The 17,632-nt window shown below is 45.9% G+C and overlaps 1 protein-coding gene across 1 annotated transcript in view; it reads right to left on the reverse strand.

The window, feature by feature from the left end:
• The window catches only part of LOC131209583 (inositol-pentakisphosphate 2-kinase), a 72,135-nt gene that overhangs the window by 26,393 nt on the left and 28,110 nt on the right, over positions 1-17,632 (reverse strand). The window contains exon 2 of the mRNA XM_058202680.1: positions 858-1,164. The gene's annotated coding sequence lies outside the window, so the exon portion shown is untranslated. The remainder of the gene's footprint in view (positions 1-857; positions 1,165-17,632) is intronic.

Below are 17,632 nucleotides of genomic sequence, written 5' to 3' on the forward strand. Positions count from 1 at the left end.
ATGTAAGTTGTCTCTTACATATAAGATCGTATAAGATATAAGATCGATCAAAGTCGAAATTGGACGACTAATCAGTTTACTTAAAGAGACGTAAAATTCATTCCTCTGGGAATCCACGATTTAAGCAGAGAGATAGGAGATATGTATAGCAAACGATAGCATTTTGAATAATTTGAATACAACAGAATTATTCATTTCAATGTTATAAACAATGAACATTATTTTTGAAAACAGTCCGATTCTCAACGCATAAGTAAGTTACGAACATTCTCCACAACTTCCAAAAATTCTTACTCCATTTTCGACATCCTTCATCGCCTGCACGAGCGATCGGAGCGATGTTTCGTCGATAATAAATTGACAGGATGTTCATAAACTGCCATCGTGATTGATGAACCCATCACATGTAGGCATTCGTATCGCAAACGAACGAAAGAATGAAGTCATAAAAGCTTTAACTTTCGTTGTTTGAAGACTAGTAGCTCTCGGGGTTAATAGCTCCACTTTAATAAGAAGATATTGATAAGTTGTGAGTAATGTACAAGAAAAAAATCTGATAAAACAAGTGAGTCTCTCATGAAGAATCTATGTAATCAGATCAAAGATAGTCCCATTTTTGTTGGTTGGATTTTTTGTGTAAACACGATTTACTGTCGAAGCAATATAATATCAAGAAAGTTCAGTTTCCTTGGAAGGAATTCGTGCAAGAAGTAAACAAAAAACATTTCTTCGTCAAACATGTTTTGTTTCCAGCTGAAATTATTTGTAAAATCGCCATGTGCGAAAACCTTCCAGTTCGTTCGGGGAAAAAACACACACCCTCTATATCCAAACCCATGTTTACATGTTCTACTCACCGCGGCGCAATAACTTTGAGGCTCGGTTTACTCGCTACGACGCAATTTCGACTGTATGTTCCCCGCCGTCACTACTTCGCCTCAGCCAGATTAACTCTTTTTCTTGTTTTTCGACGCCCAGCCCTAGGGAGAAGCGCGACGACGACCCTGCGTACGAAATCGTCGAGCCGCAACTTTTCTTCGCGTCATCTCACCATCAATACTCCGCTTCGGCGAGTTTGCAATGACGGACAGTCTTTCTAGCATTTAAGGCCTGTTTGCGGATCCCCGGGTCCCGGAGCGTGGAAGAAGACCGAGAGCGAGATAGCTGCGAAGGAAAAACAGAGAAAAAGTTACTCGTAACTGGCCGCAAAGAGAACAGCATGGAGATGCGGCGTAACTGGAATACCAAATTATCGAGAACAGAAATTGATGAAAACAATCAAGCCCTGGCGATGGTGGCAGCCAGTTCCAGCACGGGAGAAAAGAAGCACTGACCGCCGGCACGCATACCGATGCTTTCAGCATAAACATAGCACCAATACAGCGGCAAGAGAAATTCTTTCCGTCCCCGCAAAGAAGGGTTCTTCTGTAAGAGCAGTCCGAATTCGTGGAATGGCCGATAATCTCACAGTATTCCGGTGCGTCCAGAACCACCCAATAGCAGCGACTGAATGAGAGATGAAAGAACCATGTCATAAAAACACACACGTTTCGCCATAAACACGATCAGATTTCGAAAAACCGACTGCCTACACACGGACAGCGAAGAACCGATCGGCGGAGATCGGAGAGCGGTCTGTGGCCACCACAAGTGTCCGCTTCCGGCCGGTGAGGCCATAGAAGCAGCGGTTCACGGATTCGAGGACTGCCTGACGAACGAAACCTAAGACATATTTTAGCCCAAAAATCTGGTGAACCGAAAATCTGGGAACACAATTTTATGAAACCGCGAACGGTGTCAACCGACTGAACCGAGACAAGCGGATGCTGGAAAATGAAGCCAGCAGCGAACCATAACAGGAGTCACATTTCTAGGAGGAGGTCGAAAGTGTACCAGCCAGCCAGCGCGGCCAGCGGTTTTGACGATTGACACCATGCCGCAGGGCGCAGGATGCGAGAGTTTGGGAACCCCGTAGACCCCAGAATGACGCAAGACAGAGCCTGGCGCTTTGGTGCGCATCGCAAGACCGTAACCCGATGCTGACTTGGCGCGTACCAAAATACTCTGCTCCTCCCGGTCGGCCGTTCTTTGTAGAGGCAATTAAAAAGGAAACGTACATGTCAACTGTCGACGACCGTAACCCGATGGTGTTCGTCGACGCGACCGCCTTGAACCGAGAATCAGTCGGGTGGTAAGATTTAGAACGCTGACCCAGCGGGATTTATTTTGGAAAAGGTCTGTGGGACGGCCACACGGAAGGGCCTTCCCTGTTTAGTGTTAGGAGAAGGAAGACAATTTTAAAACTACCATCTCAGTGAACACGATGACTAAAAACTACACAGTATAGAAAACTATTCATGGAAATCACCGAATCAATCGAAAGTTCTACTGTGGAACAGTTCTCCAATGCGTACAATATGGAGGGTTTATATAGGCAATACCTTTCTCGCGGCTCACATGAATGCGTCACATGATATATCGTACTTAGGAGAATTAACGGTATCACCAGGTTTTGGGAGCTTGTGATACACCACACATTTCTGATCCCATCTGAAAGTCCTTTTTTGAAGTCCTCCGACAGCTTCTTATGTCAAAAGCGCAATTTTTACATTTTTTAACCGTTTAAAGTACTGCAATCTTTCAATAGCTAGCCTCGACAAGCATTTGATGCGATTTTGTAGCATTTTTCTTCAGTTTTGTGTTGCGAAAAAAATATAACTAGCAGGAGCAAACTGACAGTTAAAGCCATTTGTTTACAAGTCTTCTTTCATAGGGTTAGACCTGATATTGGAGTGAAACACAGATGAAGACCGCAAAAATCGAACAAAATGAAAGTTATCACTCAACGTAGCCATTTTACTACTATCGTTAGCGAACTGATCGATGGGCTGGAAGCGATGCTAACATTCTGTTTATCTGGCCACTTGTGGCAAGGTGCATAATACGGTTAACAAACAAGCGATGCCGATAAACATCACCAAAAATGGCGCGACGTCCTGTACCAATTGTCAATCGACCATTGCGGTTCCCAGAGAGTTCCCACCAACAGAATCGTCGTACGTTGCAGTTGTTAGGGCCCCTTCATCAACGTCGCTTGGTTTTTATCTTAATTTGTTTTCTTACGCTCATTAATGGGCGGCAATTTATGACCGCTCCTTGACCGATTAACTTTCAGTTAACGTTTGTATGACTGATGTAAGTGCACACACTCTCACATACAGCTCCTCTGTCACTGTCAGTTAACCGTCTGTGGACTTTCTGGTTTTTTTGCGACATTTCCACGCAATTCATCCACACACCATGTCGAAATGGCCAATACACGCGTGGCGTAAAAAAAAGGAACAAAAACCCATACCAAATCGATCTTAACACGCACGTCTTCTCGGCCCCCCGGGGACCACAGCTATCGGTGGCGCATGATGCTGACGGCGGCGGTGGCCATATTAGTGGCCACTCTCTTTGCTAATAATTTAAACCGCGTTGCGCCGCCGTGTACTGCTGATGACAACTGCGATGAGCTTAAAAAAGGCGAATGACCACCAATGGCCGCCAAGTTGACGGCGGCGGCGACGGCGACGGTAGTGCGTAATAATCACACCACGTGTGCGCGTGTATGTGTGAGTGGCTGTGAACACACGTTTTTGCATCAGCAGCTGAAAAACACGTTACCCAATGAACCGTCGCCGCGGACGGATAAGACGGCAAACTTTTCAGCGTCGTGAGTTGCTTTCAAAAACGCCGTCATTACGTTTTTGGCCCCAAATGGGAGTTTTCTTTCCTTCAGTTCGCTTACGGAATTTTAACACACCACGAAAATGTCTATCGCCGAGCGTCGAGCATCTTGATCTTTGTTTATTAAAAACGAGCGCGTTGGGGAGTTGGAATGATTGAAGATAGGCATGGTTCTATAAACATTCATGGTGTATCCCTAATTGTCGGTCTCAGAACTTTACCGGTGGATTGAGCATAAAATAGTTTCATCCCATGCTGTTAAAGCGATCGCATTTCTTTGTAATCCAATCCAAATTAGGCAAGTCTTGCGGACTTGCCTAACTACTCACTAACAATATTGTTTCCAAAACCTTTAAAACCATTGTCTCTGGATCAGTCTAACCACATCTGGCACACGACCTCAGGATTGTTCAAAAATCATTGCCGGAAGCCGCATAACTCGGGTAAGATCGTTGTAAAAGATCCTTATTGATTGATTCCCGTGTTACGGTAAACCTTCTCACTTGGAATACGATTGTTTTAATGCTCCACAACCTCTACCAACACAATCAAATAAAAAAATTATACCAACTTCATACATTTCGCTTCACTGAGCATTAAAAGCCAGGGGATCATAATTGTCACTACGGGTGTCTCTGTCGATCATCGTTTTATGCTTCGTGGTGGTTTCTTTCTCTTATCCCATTGTTTCTTGTGTTACTTCTACTCTGCTCTGTGAGTTGATTCAGAAACCAAAATATCAAACCACAAACCATTTGAGCCCGTTAAGAATTTATGTGTTGGGCCCTATGGAGCGGCGAGAAAAGAAAGAACGGGAACGCCAACCTACACTGTACACGCAACATCGGTGACCCGTATGCAGACACAACCCGCATGCTAGCATGATGATCGAGAAGCGTCGCAGTTCCCAGCATATAATCTATGCTGAACTGTTTACGGCCTTTGTTTCCGAACTGTGCGCGATGCGTGGGTATTGGCTGATGTTGCTTGGCTTCATGCGAAGCTCCGGTTGCTGCCGAACGGCGTCTAAAACGTGCATGTAAACCTTCAGCCAAGAGCATCAACAAATAGTAGAAAGTTCTACTCTCTTTCAGTTATTCGCTGGCTTCATCTTTGCAAGAGTAAATCAGGCCATTATGGAGTTAGTGGTGCAAACTAATCGAAATTTGGCATTTTGCTGTACGCGTCAATTGAAGGGCTTCAAGTTGCACAGTCGCATAGCAGCATGTAGCAGTCTTCCTATACGGCAACTAAATAAGCATCCTCCATTAAAGTACATCATCGCCACACGGAATTGCTGCTCTCTTATACAATGAACAGTGTGCAGTCGTGTGGTAGTAGTTGAAGACAACGTTGCCATACGGTCATCGATCGTGTGATAGGTGGCAAGGAGGAACACCCGAGATTATTGCACTCTCGTACACCATTTTTGCGTTGTATAATGTCAGTCATTTGCTAGCAGTGCTGGCGAGGTGATAGTGGTCAGTTGTAGGACACGTCGCGGTGGCCATCTATCATTGCAACTTCAAATTGCCCTTCCAATGAACTGGGAAAAAATATTGTAAAAAGAACCCCTTGATGCACTGGATTGGTAAACATGGCCAATCGAATCCAGAGATTGCTAACCAACTCTAAACAATCTATTTCACGTAAATGTTACGTAAATCTAGAAATGACGCATGTTATTTGTTGACGACCAGCACCCATCAATAGTTATATTACAACGAAGGGAATTCATACGCAATTAATTCAACATGACAAGTGCTAAAGAAGTATAGGTTACGCGGATGGATAGTTGGCCCAGAAAACTCGGTCAAACTACACGTTGTTGGAACGCAAACCATGAGTGGCTACTACCATTACTTCAAATTTACTGCGCAGTACGCTGACTTCAGTTCTGATTTTAATTGTATCTTGCAAAGCATATCATTTGCAGCAATTGCTTTGTAGCGAACGAGATCGCACCAGAACAAAAATGGCAAAACAAGTTGTCAGACAATAATTAGTAATTTTTAAAAATAATTAAAACATAGAAAAAGAGTCAATGGACGCATTTGAGCTGTAACTCAGCACTGGTGCTTCGAGTTTTGTTATTCCAATGAATTCGAAACCCATTCAAGCATCATTGAGAATCAGATGCCTGCATCGTGAAGCAGTTGACGCCTTTCGCATCTTCCTAGGGCACTTTATACATTACTAACAGAAGTGGTTTAATGTTTATTGAATGGCAAAAACAGAAGAAAGAGGAAAGCTTCATCATCCCCACTTTCCTCCACCTTCCGCCCGACGGCTAGGTGTCAATCTTGAGTGACATTCGTGCGCACTGGTTGAGTCCAATTCCCGGTGCGCCCACCGTCCGGCTTTTACCGTCAACCAACCTAATTACACTTTCAAGTACCGTAAAACCACTAACGAGCTTGCAAAAGAATAGAGGCCCCAACAAGAAGAGGAGTGGATCGGACCATCGCCGGATCGGACGGGAAAAGGCCAGAAGGCTTGGCCGAGAGAGATCCGACCGACCACCGGGGTCGGTTCCGGAATACGTTCACATGGCCGAGGCTCTCGGTTGAAGTCTTAGAAGCAGTGATCGTGCCACGGGAAGATCGCTCAAGTCACACGTACAGGGTGTGCGCAAACATAGGTGCTTTAGTGAAAAAAAAAAACTAGCAATAACAAACAAAAACTAGTTCCATTCACTAGAAAAACAGTAATGGTCCCATAGTTCTAAGCTAGGTCTCAATTACCACCAATTGCCCATGACTTCGTCTGGTGTGTTGTGGACTAATGCCAAACAGTGCTCGAATAACTACCCTTTCAGGTCGATTAAAGGCAGACGAAGCATAAGTCTTCAGCGGGGCGTTCAGTGTTGGCAATGCTTCATCGTCGTATCTCGCGGTGTATTGCCTCTCCGATTAAATTTTATGCCTCTGCTATGAAGATCCCCGAACGAAACATTGCTTATATTCTCGTTTGTTTGGAGCATTGCAAGATTCCAGCAAGATTTTAAGAAACCGAAGAAACCAACCGATGAGTAGCAAATCTAATAAGTCACATCTAATAGTTTCACTTAGAAAACAAGTCAAGGTGTCAAAATGAAGGTGTTTTATTGCACTTTCAGAGAAGAATTTCAAAAACTTATTCTGCCGGTCGTCGGGAGAAATCGCGAACTTTCTTTGGAATGCGCGCCATTATTTTCTGCACAATCTTCTGGTCCACCTCAGCGGCTAATTTGTCCCAATTTCTAGCCATCTCTGAAGCATCCCGCATCAGCTTTCCAGTCTTCTTCAACTGCCTATTTATTGTTGGCAATTTGGTGGGTAGGATATCGATATTAATTGCGATGCGATATTATATTGCGATGAAATCCACCTTATTGTAAAAATTCCACAGAACTACATCCCAGCTGTAGTGGCAGCTTTCCAAATTAAGCCAAAACTTAATCGGATCCTTGTGTGACTTAATAAATGATAGAACTAGATTTTTAATGCACTCTTTCTTGTACAGCGTTGAGTTCGTCGTCATCGTAATGAAAACCTTGGTTTTCCGTCCACAGGTGCCAATTCCTTGCAGATCATTAGTTTCCGTGCAAATTTATAGGCGAATACAAATTTGAACTTGGAGGGGACATCTCCGCGCGCTATGGCGTGATAAAATTTTGCTGTCCAGGAGACTGTCCAAAGAGCTTTCAGCACAGAAAGTTGAATGTTTACTAAAGAAATAACTATCAAAACATTTGAAATAAGACCACCGCAGGCGCTGCTAGAAGACACAAAACTTTTTCCGATTCTAAGTGGGACAGGCTACAGGAACCGATCACCAGATTAAATCCATGTTTGAGGACACCTCCTGATTAACCTAACCTTTCGACAGAATTCTTCAAACTCAAAAGACTTGGGACAGTTAAGACAAGAGGTAGAAAAGAGACCGCAGAACTAGGTTTAATAGGTAAACAAACAAGTTTTAACACAAAAACAAGCATCTTGTCCAATTACTACCACAGTTGCTGTTTTGTCAAATATATTTACCTCCTATAGTTTAAGTCACTCGGATCGAAAACTTTGATGCCCGAAAGTCGTAGCTCCAAATCCACGCGCGGTTACGACGAGTTTGGCCTCGATTCCGTTCGAAATATGTAACTGGGTCCCGGGGCCGTTTTGCATGCATCGCCGCCACCAAGCCGGCGTTCGGAGGTTCCGAAGCGAGAAAATTTGCCTCGACAGTTGAAACCGATGGCGGCGGCGATCTGTAGCTTCGGTGTCCCAAGGCACCATTCGCGGTGGTGGTTTGAAACAATCCCACGGATCCCGCGTGCCATCCGCGCGCGTAATGGGCCGCGAGAGCTCGTAAAGAACATTTCTTTTCCACTGTCATTTCTCCAGCAGAGGGCCTCTGCTTCTCCTGCGTAGACCTGAGCGGTTCCGTAGGAGGTTGACTGGAAAATGGCCTCTCTGAACACCGTGTGTCTCTCGAGTGGCACAAAAAAGGTTACCCAAGAGCTTGTGCGGCCTGTGAATAAGCCACCAAAAGGAAGAAGGAATAAGGTTACCCAGCGCATTTCGTTCCAGAAGGGACGACCGAACGGGCGTAGCTTTTTTTCTTTCTTTTTGTAGGCCAAAAGGGCTCGCCCCGACCGGTGGAGACCGGTCGTGTCGTCCCCCGCAGTTGCCTCCGTCTGCACCGCCAGCGCCCCGGAGCCGATCATCAGGGTCGGCCTGATTTGCAATCGAAGCCACACGGCTGCGGCAGCGTGGCGTTCGATCGAGAAACAACCCACAAAGATCCGCGGCGCGTGATCGGGCCTCGGGCCGGGAACAAAAAAGGTTAGCCGGTTAAGTCCTCCGGTTCGGAACGGCTCGCTCTGACAGATGGGTCCCTCACGCGGGGCTCACGGGTTTGTAAGCGACGACGAGTCGAGAAAGGTCAACAGGCCACAGTCGGGGCGGCCCCTCGTGGTCTGTTTACCAAAGCAAGAAGGGAACATCCACGAGAAGACCGAGAGACACCGTGGCCGGCACGGGAGATGAACACGAAACAAAAAACCCATCGCCTTGGCTGACACAAACAAGTGAACTACGCGAAGAAACTCGCCGGAAGACATTCAATATGCGTGCTTGTCTCTCTGGGATGCCGTGTTCCACCGATCCTAGGAGACCTATGCTGTCTACCTGCTACACGGCAAATAGGCCAGCCCCGTATCCACATGCCCTTCTCGGCGGCTCAATATTGGCTGATGACGAGTGGTCTAGCGTCTAGAGTGACGACGGGGCAAGCAACACAAAGAGACCTGCTGCTACGCCAAGAAGCGTCCGCCGCGGCACGAACGAACCTGTCTCACGGCCTGAAGTCTTCGCCTTCGTCTTCAGACGTTCCCGTTGGCCGGGGTCTTTTCGTAGAACTAGTTTCGAAACTCTACACTTTGAGCCCCTGGTCTCCCTGTATGAGTGCAGCTTGTTTGGCTGTTTTCGTACGATGTCGGCAACGGCGACAGCAGCAGCATAACTGAAGGTGAGCGCAGGAAGCGCACCGTAAAAAATGCATCCACAAACACTCGAAAGCCTAAAATGAACCTGCGGGGGGCGACGAGTGTTTGCATCGAAACCGAGACCGGCTTTTCGGTTCCGTTCCGTTGGCAACACGTTGGATTCATGCTCGGTTTCCCCATTCCGAGGCCCGGAGGACCATATAAGGCCCAAAATAAACCATATGCTGTGCGCGCCCTCGAAGAACGCTTCAACGTGCTCTTTCGGAAACGAAAGCATAGATTATGGTGTGTGCCTGTTGCAAGGTATCAACCCGAACTCCAACAACCCGTTCGCATCGCTCGTTTCGAGGGTAGAAATCAAACAGATTTTTGGGGCCAAACTACTTTCATTGTAACTAGTAGGTTCTGTGGCTTATTCCATTGAAGTCTTAACGTCTTAACGCCAGCATGCAGTCGAATTGCAGCTTCCAGTGCATATTGAAGGCACCTATATTAGCATTTGAACAATGTTTAAAGATAGTTTACTTTCATGGCGTAAAATGGACGTCGGCCGAGCCGTCTCTCTCTAGTTCTAGATCATCGACCATATGTCAGTCAGTGCAGGAGGAACAAACTGCACCTCTCGTCCTTCGCTTCACTCGATGATGCCGTTCGATGTGGTGGATTAACATTTTCGGGCGAAACGAAAGCAGACACAAAATTCAACTAACCGCGGCAGCTGCAAAGGAAACGTTTATTTTCCGGTTCTTCATTGACACGGGTTCTCGTTCGAACCGAAAAACAGGCACGACCACAACCGCAAGAGCGATGGCCGCCACCGCATACATGCATCAGTGTGTGCACATCAATGTGTGAGGTTCTGTTTTCCTCTTTATGCTTTACTCAGCTCAGCTCCTCGCTGTGTTGGCCTTTTTTTGTTTTTATTTGGATTTTCCATGGCCCCGACGAGAAGAATTCGTAAAGATGTTTGTCAACATACTATCGCATCATCGACCAAAACAGGTGGCTCAATAGCTGCGGTAAAGCGAGCAAATATTATTTGAATTATCTATCTTAAACTAATACGTTCCCAAACCCGCATCGATCGTTGTAGAATTGACACATTGTCTCAACAACACTTATTGACTATTTGAACTACATCCAATTTAATCACTCTTTTACATTACTGGAACATTTTAAAGAAGTGAAGTTTAGTACGTATACAGGGTCGATTGAAAAGTAATGAGCCTTCCCGCGCGGAGCGTCCGGCAAGCGACCAACCGAATCGGCTGGTGGGGGAAAATGTAGGTTGGACCTTCCCCTTCCCCGGGAAACCGGTCCCAGTTCACTGGCAACAGCGGTGCAGTCAACATCGCTCCGCGCGTGAAAGTTGTTTTAAAAGTGTGTTACGATTTTGCAGTGGCGAAAATGCAGCGATCGTTGGATCAACGTTACTCGATCAAATTTTGCGTAAAGCTGAACAAAACGAGTACCGAAACCATTGGGCTACTCAAGGAGGCTTACGGGGACCAATCTCTGTCCAGTGCCCAGGTAAAACGGTGGCACAAGTTGTTCAAGGAAGGCCGGGAGGACGTCGAAGACGAACAGCGATCTGGAAGGCCTTCGACGACGCAAACAGACGAAGATGTGAACCGGGTTCGTGAATTTTTGAACATTGACCGTCGTGCTAGTCTGCGTGAGATCAGTGAAGAGTTAAATTTAACTTATTACAATGTGCGGGAAATCGTGACCGCAAAACTTGAAATGCGCAAAGTGTGTTGCCGCAAAGCCAAACTGGTTCCAAAGGTTTTGAGTGATGAACAAAAGCAATTGCGTGTGGAAAAGTGTCGTGAAGTACTGGAAAGTGACGAACAGGATAACACTTTAGACAATTGTATCACAGGAGATGAAACCTGGTGCTTTGAGTACGATCCTGAGGGCAAGAGAGAGAGTGCGGAGTGGCACACGAAGCAGTCGCCACGACCCAAGAAGGCGCGCATGTCGAAATCCAAGGTGAAAACCATGCTGATCATCTTTTTTGACTCTCGAGGCATCGTCCACAAGGAGTTTATACCTCAAGGAAGCACTGTAAACGCGGCATTTTACAAAGAAGTGCTCCTTCGGCTGAAAAACTGCGTCGCCCGGGTTCGGCCCGACCTCGTCAACAATTGGACCCTTCATCACGACAATGCGCCGGCGCACACCGCCTTCCTCTGCACCTCTGCACTGGCTAAGATGGGGGTTCCGGTGCTTCCCCACCCTCCCTATAGCCCAGACCTGTCCCCCCCGGAGTTTTTCTTGTTCCCGCTCGTGAAAAGGAAGCTGAAGGGAAGGCGTTTCGACTCCATCGAGGCGATCCAAAAAGCTATGACAGCCGAATTGAACGCGATTCCGGCGGATGAGTTTAAAAAATGTTTCCTGCAGTGGAAGGACCGCTACCGGCGGTGTATTGACGCTCAAGGGTCCTATTTTGAAGAATATTAGTTGTGTAAGCCAAAAGGTTTAATAAAACTGCTTAAAAAATATAAGGCTCATTACTTTTCAATCGGACCCTGTATTAGAACCTTTATTACCTGAACCAAGTCCAGAACTATTAAAAAGGATTGTGTAAAAATTGGCTCTAGCTGTCGATTCGGCCTTTCTAGTTAAGCTTTTTTGGCAACATTGCCTTGTTTTAACATCAGGAAAATGATTTTAGGTCGAAAATAAAGTAAATTTGGTTTGCAGCTTATGTTTAAAGAGGTTGGATCATGTCGACTTTTGTGCCTGTAAATAACGTTTTGCGGGGATCATTACTTCTCTGCTACCTGTTGAAGAAAACTGCTGCAGAATCGCATCAAATGCTTGTCGAAGCCACAATTTAACAATTTACACAATTTAAAAAGAGCGATTTCGATTTAACAAGCAAAGAACGTGGCAAGAATCCAAAAAAAACCATCATCGATGGCACACGCAGCTAAGCAGCACTTCGATTCCTACGAGGAAGTCGAACTAGGATTCTTTCGTCTGGGAATCCACGATTTAGCAGAGAAATGGTGGAAATGTAAATCTAGCGATGGCACATACTTTGAATAAAATAGAATTTTTCATTTCAATGCAATAAATGTTTGATAACTTAAAAAAAATACGATTTTGTTGTTCTAGACCTGGTAAAGATATTAAAAATCTACGCCTGTAACTGGTAATGCAGGCGTTGATGAATTTCAATTGTAAAAATAAAACAAAAGATATTATACAGTAAAGGAATTATTATTGTAATGAAACTTGATTACTTATTAAGATATCGAATGAATTAAGGTAGTTAGATATGTTGTTCAATAGAAACGCATTTATACAGGGTGTTTCATTAACGCTGCACTTAAGACCCAAATTCAAGTTGCTATTGACGAAATAGGACCAGATACAATCGAAAATGTACTCAAAAATAGGTCGGCCGAATGAGCTACTGCCAAGCCAATCGTGGTAAACATTTTACCAAGATTGTTTTTTACAAAAAAACGGAAGGAATGAACCTTTCAAATAAATCTTCAACCATTAAATAATATTTAGCCGTTTTAAGCCGTTACCAAATGAAAAAGTGCATCGTTAATGAAACACCCTGTAATACAACTATCGATCAGAATTACGCCTCGTTTTGCAAAGAATTCTACTTCTAGTTGCAAAGAAGAAGCTTCTAACGAACGCGGCGAACACTTGAACACATCCGTAATGGCGGTGGATTATCGTTGATCGTGCGACATAACAAGTATAAAGGTGGTGATAAATTCGATGAGCACATGCATCTAAAACATGCAATAGCATACTCCGGCGACGCCACCACACAGGCCGGGTCACGTTTTAGTTCCGTACGTTAGCGCGCCCTGGCGGGCGGTTAGAAGCAAATGACTGGAGTACACTGCGCGCGTCAGCAACTGTTCTAGTGCCATGTTTTTCAATTGTTATCATTATCTCGTTGAAATCGGTAAAAATAGGACTAAAGCTGCACGTATGGCTACATGAGATAGAAGCAAACCAAAAACTGGGTTTCCTACAAATCATGCAACGAACATTTTTCGCTCACTGTACAAGTAAAGCTAGCAAGCTCTAACATCTTTTGATAAACAGATTTAAAAATACCAATAAAATTCTAGCTCTACAACCTTACTTAAGTTTAGGAAATAAGATAACGTTTGCTTACGTCCACAAACAATTCAAATGTATGACTTTTAGAATAAATAAAAAAGGAGTTTCGTAGAACTATCAAACTTTCTGCCTCTCTCTCTCGCTGAATCTGTCTGTGTCTCGGGCCGGTTTTGAATAAAAGATTATCAGCCTGTTTTTCGTCCAAACACCAAACAGATGAACCGCGATTGAGCATGGTAACTGTTGGAGCAAAAAATTAGCATGCTCCACATCCTATTTACATACGCCCAGATAGGAGCTGCCGGTTGCGGTACTGAACATTGTCTGAGTTTGACCTGCACCGACGAGTTGCCTGTAGAGTTGTTGTGAAATTTGAAACGTTAAGTAGGTTTATCACATTTTGAAGGTTGGAAAACAACAGAGACCTTTGACGGCTGCGACATGATTTGGGCCGTTGCGATTAGGTTTTAAATTTTTGTTATCATTTCGCCTCGAAAGTTACTCACTTCGGGACCCTTGGAACTTGAGGTTGCAACGGGGTTTGTGGTGAAACGTGTTTTCTAGTTTGCAATCCGCGAACCTCACAGCCGTAAGACTGTCTGTGCCAATCGCGGCCCAATCATCTAATCGAAAATCCCTTTCGCCCAGAGGCGGGCCCGGACCAGAGTTCCGTGACCTCCCGTCCTCCCCCTGGTGTGTCACGGTCCAGGGGTCCTCTTTCTTGAACTGGATAATTTCACTTTCCATGCAGCGCCGCGATGTGCGTTTTCAGAGTGCAGCAACTCCAGCCCGGACCGCCGTCGGCCATCTGTGGGTGCCCACCACAGCGCACCCGATCCCTTTTCCATCCCCAAACCGGAGCGCACACACACACACACAACACCCTCAATCAAGCTAATTTATCGAAAACTCGTCCCGGCGGCTTTCGAGTTTGCGCGCGACGCGGTTTCGCCAATTGTTGCAAACCAATCAGTGTTTGCGTTGCTCCGAGGGGGTTGTTATTGGGCTTTGGCGTCCAGCGGGACGGTTGAGCTGGAAAATGTAGTAAGAGACTGCACACGACTGCAGCTAGCTGAGGGACTGCAGAATTGAGCGCTCATTATGTGAGCATCGACAAAGCTCTTGATGTAGCTCTCTCTCTCACTGGTCGCAACAATCACCCGAAACTTCCTGGTGCCAAAATCAGATGCAAACATTTCCTTTCTCTGCTGGTGACGAGGCCAGACACATTGCTGCATCATCATAAGATGGCTACCAAATAATTCATCATTACTTTAAAAGGCAGGCTAGAACGCGAGTTGTGATTTTAATTACACAGAACAAACAAACGGACCCCCGATCATTTCTTATCCTGGCAGTGCAACTGGTTCGCCGTTACAGAGTGCAATCGCCTCGCTGGCCAGAGACGACAGCCCTCCTTCCTTTCGAAATACGTTGGCCGTCGCGCGTTTCTTTCAAGAGACGCTGCTTATGGACTCCACGAGAAGTGACACTGCGAACCAAACCGGATCATTACGCCGATCTTCGGCTCCGGCGGGCAGAAGAAAAAAAACAGAACTCGTCCAACTCTCGAGAGTTAGCAACTCACGACCGCGGTGAATAAGCACCGTTACTCACGAATGGAAAGGTGAAACGGTGTTGGCTTTTTAGGGTTAGAAAGGTGGTCTTGGTTTGATCGCTGATCGGGCTGAGGTGTAAATTGAATTCAAGTACGAACTGTGATCATTTATTTATTTATTTAATTTATTTGACGTTAGTAACGTTTGCCATTTCGGAACAACACTATTCGGCACCCGTGATACCGAATTGACAATGTTGAAACCTGCAATGTTGTTTGACGGCCATTTTGCCCGTAGTCCGCAGTCGCTATCCTTCGTAGCGTAATACTGGAGTTGGCCCGATCGAAGAACGAGAATCAAAATGTGCCGTCGCATTTTACGACCCAAGCTCTGTAACGACGGTGCTGACCGTGACTCACTGGCTAACAGCATAGATCTCGTCGCGCCCTGGGCAGGATTGGACACCGAATCGTGATGAACACAGTACGTCGCCTAACGACCACCTCTAGGGCTGCGGCCACTGGGAACGGAACACTCCACCGAAAGCTTGATGTAGATATGGTTTTAATGCACCATAAAACGCGGCGTGACTGACGTCCTGCCGACGCCGTCCCTCGTGCCGGATTAATCGCTTTTCTAAGGCCGAAGCGAAATTGGAATACGAATGCCAAAATATCAATCAATTCCTTCTTTCTGTCGTTAGCCACAAACGAGAACTGTGTTGAGTGCTGTTCCCTTGAGTCTCTGGATTATTATGCTAGTCACTTTCTTTGTCTTGGAGTTACTTGTTGAACTTCCCAAGAAGGTCCCAAGGAAAGGTCCAGCAGAGCAAATAGAAACGAAGGAACTGCTTTGCGACTAGTTTCGTTTGAGTTAGCTAGAGTTTTGTACTCAAATTACTACGTCAAATGATAAGTAAAATCATCTTCTCATCAAAACATGGCCGACCGAAGGCAGCATTTGTCCCGCTGTAGAGAGCCGTAAAGTATTTTGCCACAAAACTTACCTCCTTTCGAAACATCGACATTCAAGCAAAAGGCACCCGATAGGTCCAACGACCCAGCGATTGGCGTCCGTCCGAACATCAGGGTTCAGAGGGGCTTGGGTTTCGGTTTGGACCGTTTTTTTTTTGCGCGAGAGAAATGCCTTCGTTGCCAGCGTTGCCGCCGCCGCCGCCGCCGCTAGAGTCTTGGTCTTGTCAAGTGGGAAAGAAAGTTGTCCGCCGTCGGTGGGGCCAGCAGCCACACGATCCGAAAGTTTTGTATCACGTTTTTAATGGGTTTGTCTATCGTTTCTGTCTGGCCCACGATGGGGCCCCCTCGGGAGAGGTCGACCCGAGACACGAACAACCGCCTTCTTGTACTCAATCAAAATCAACTTCCTATTGGCAAGCGCTGGATAGCCTGCGCCACTAAGGGTTGTAAGGGCTGCTGCAACTTGTGGCAATATGCAAAAGAAAGGCCAACCCAAATACACACAATCGCCCTTACAAAGCTAATTCATCTTCATCTTTGCAGATACCTGTAGCGCACAGTCCACCGTAGACAATGAGAGGGAGTCCAACAATGGCCATGATAATCACCAACCAAGATTGGATGCAAATCGCGCCGATCTCGATGTGTTTTAAAAGCAGAAGAAAGCGACACTTGAGATGAATGTTTCTCAAGCACGCTAGAGAAACGTATGCAAAACCGTATTTGGCCAAAGCTTTCTTCTAGAACGTTTAGCGAAACGAAATCCCTTGAGACACGCTGGCGGCGTTCGAGTGGACAACCTCGACGAACCCCAACGAAAAGAGGGCCCCCACCAGCAACCGGGTACCTCGTTTCTAAGGTCTTATCATTTTATGTCACCGATAAGACCAAACCGCGCACCAACAGCGATAGGCCAGGCCGTGAATGGAATATGCGGTGGTGCGCCGCCAATTTCGAGAGCCAAGGCGTTTGTTTGTTGCTTGCCTGCCTGCCTGCCTGCCATTGCCGTTGTTTATTTGCTTTTCTGCGTTGAACGTCTTTTCGATAAGAAGAACTAACGCAAACAAAGAAGCGATGACGGCGACGGCGGCCGTTTATGTGCCATCGTTTGTTTTTATTGCCATTGGTTATGCTTTTTGCAATTGCAAGCCTTTCCGCTGCTATCAACAACGAAACAGGACGCCGCCATCCCGCCCCAATTGAACGACGACGAAAGCGAATGGCTGCTCAGCATGTTTCAATACTCATCGACGTCGTGCTCGGTGCTGTACTTTCTTATATGTGAACAAATTTTGGGCCAATCGTCTGAAGAACATCGGCGCAGAAATTAGCACTGCCTAGCGATAGTTTCGAATTGCAGTGTAACTTCGAGCGGTATCTTAACAGCCAAGTGCTTTGATGGTATCTTGAAGCACTTTTGCTTTGTGTCCAGGCGCATTGTCATTGTTCCAAGTTACCAAACCGTGTCTGCTGGAACATTCTGGTGGATTTTCGATTAATGCATGGCTTAAATTGATCATTTGTTCTTGGTAGCGATCTGTACTACAGATCTTAGGAGCTTGTGATGCACCACACCTTTCTGGTCCCATCAGACACACAGCATTGTGTTTTTGCCGAATCCAACTGGGTTTGCAGTCGAAGTTGAAGGTTTCCACGGACTGACCGATGATTGTTTCTTTTTATGGTTCTCAAATTAATTCCACTTTCCATCCCCAAACACGAGCTGATGGAGAAATGGCTTCGTTTCGTACCTGGCGATCAGAATTTCGCATTTGGTTTTTCAG

Source organism: Anopheles bellator, chromosome 2 (assembly GCF_943735745.2).
Source record: "Anopheles bellator chromosome 2, idAnoBellAS_SP24_06.2, whole genome shotgun sequence".
NCBI lineage: Eukaryota > Metazoa > Arthropoda > Insecta > Diptera > Culicidae > Anopheles > Anopheles bellator.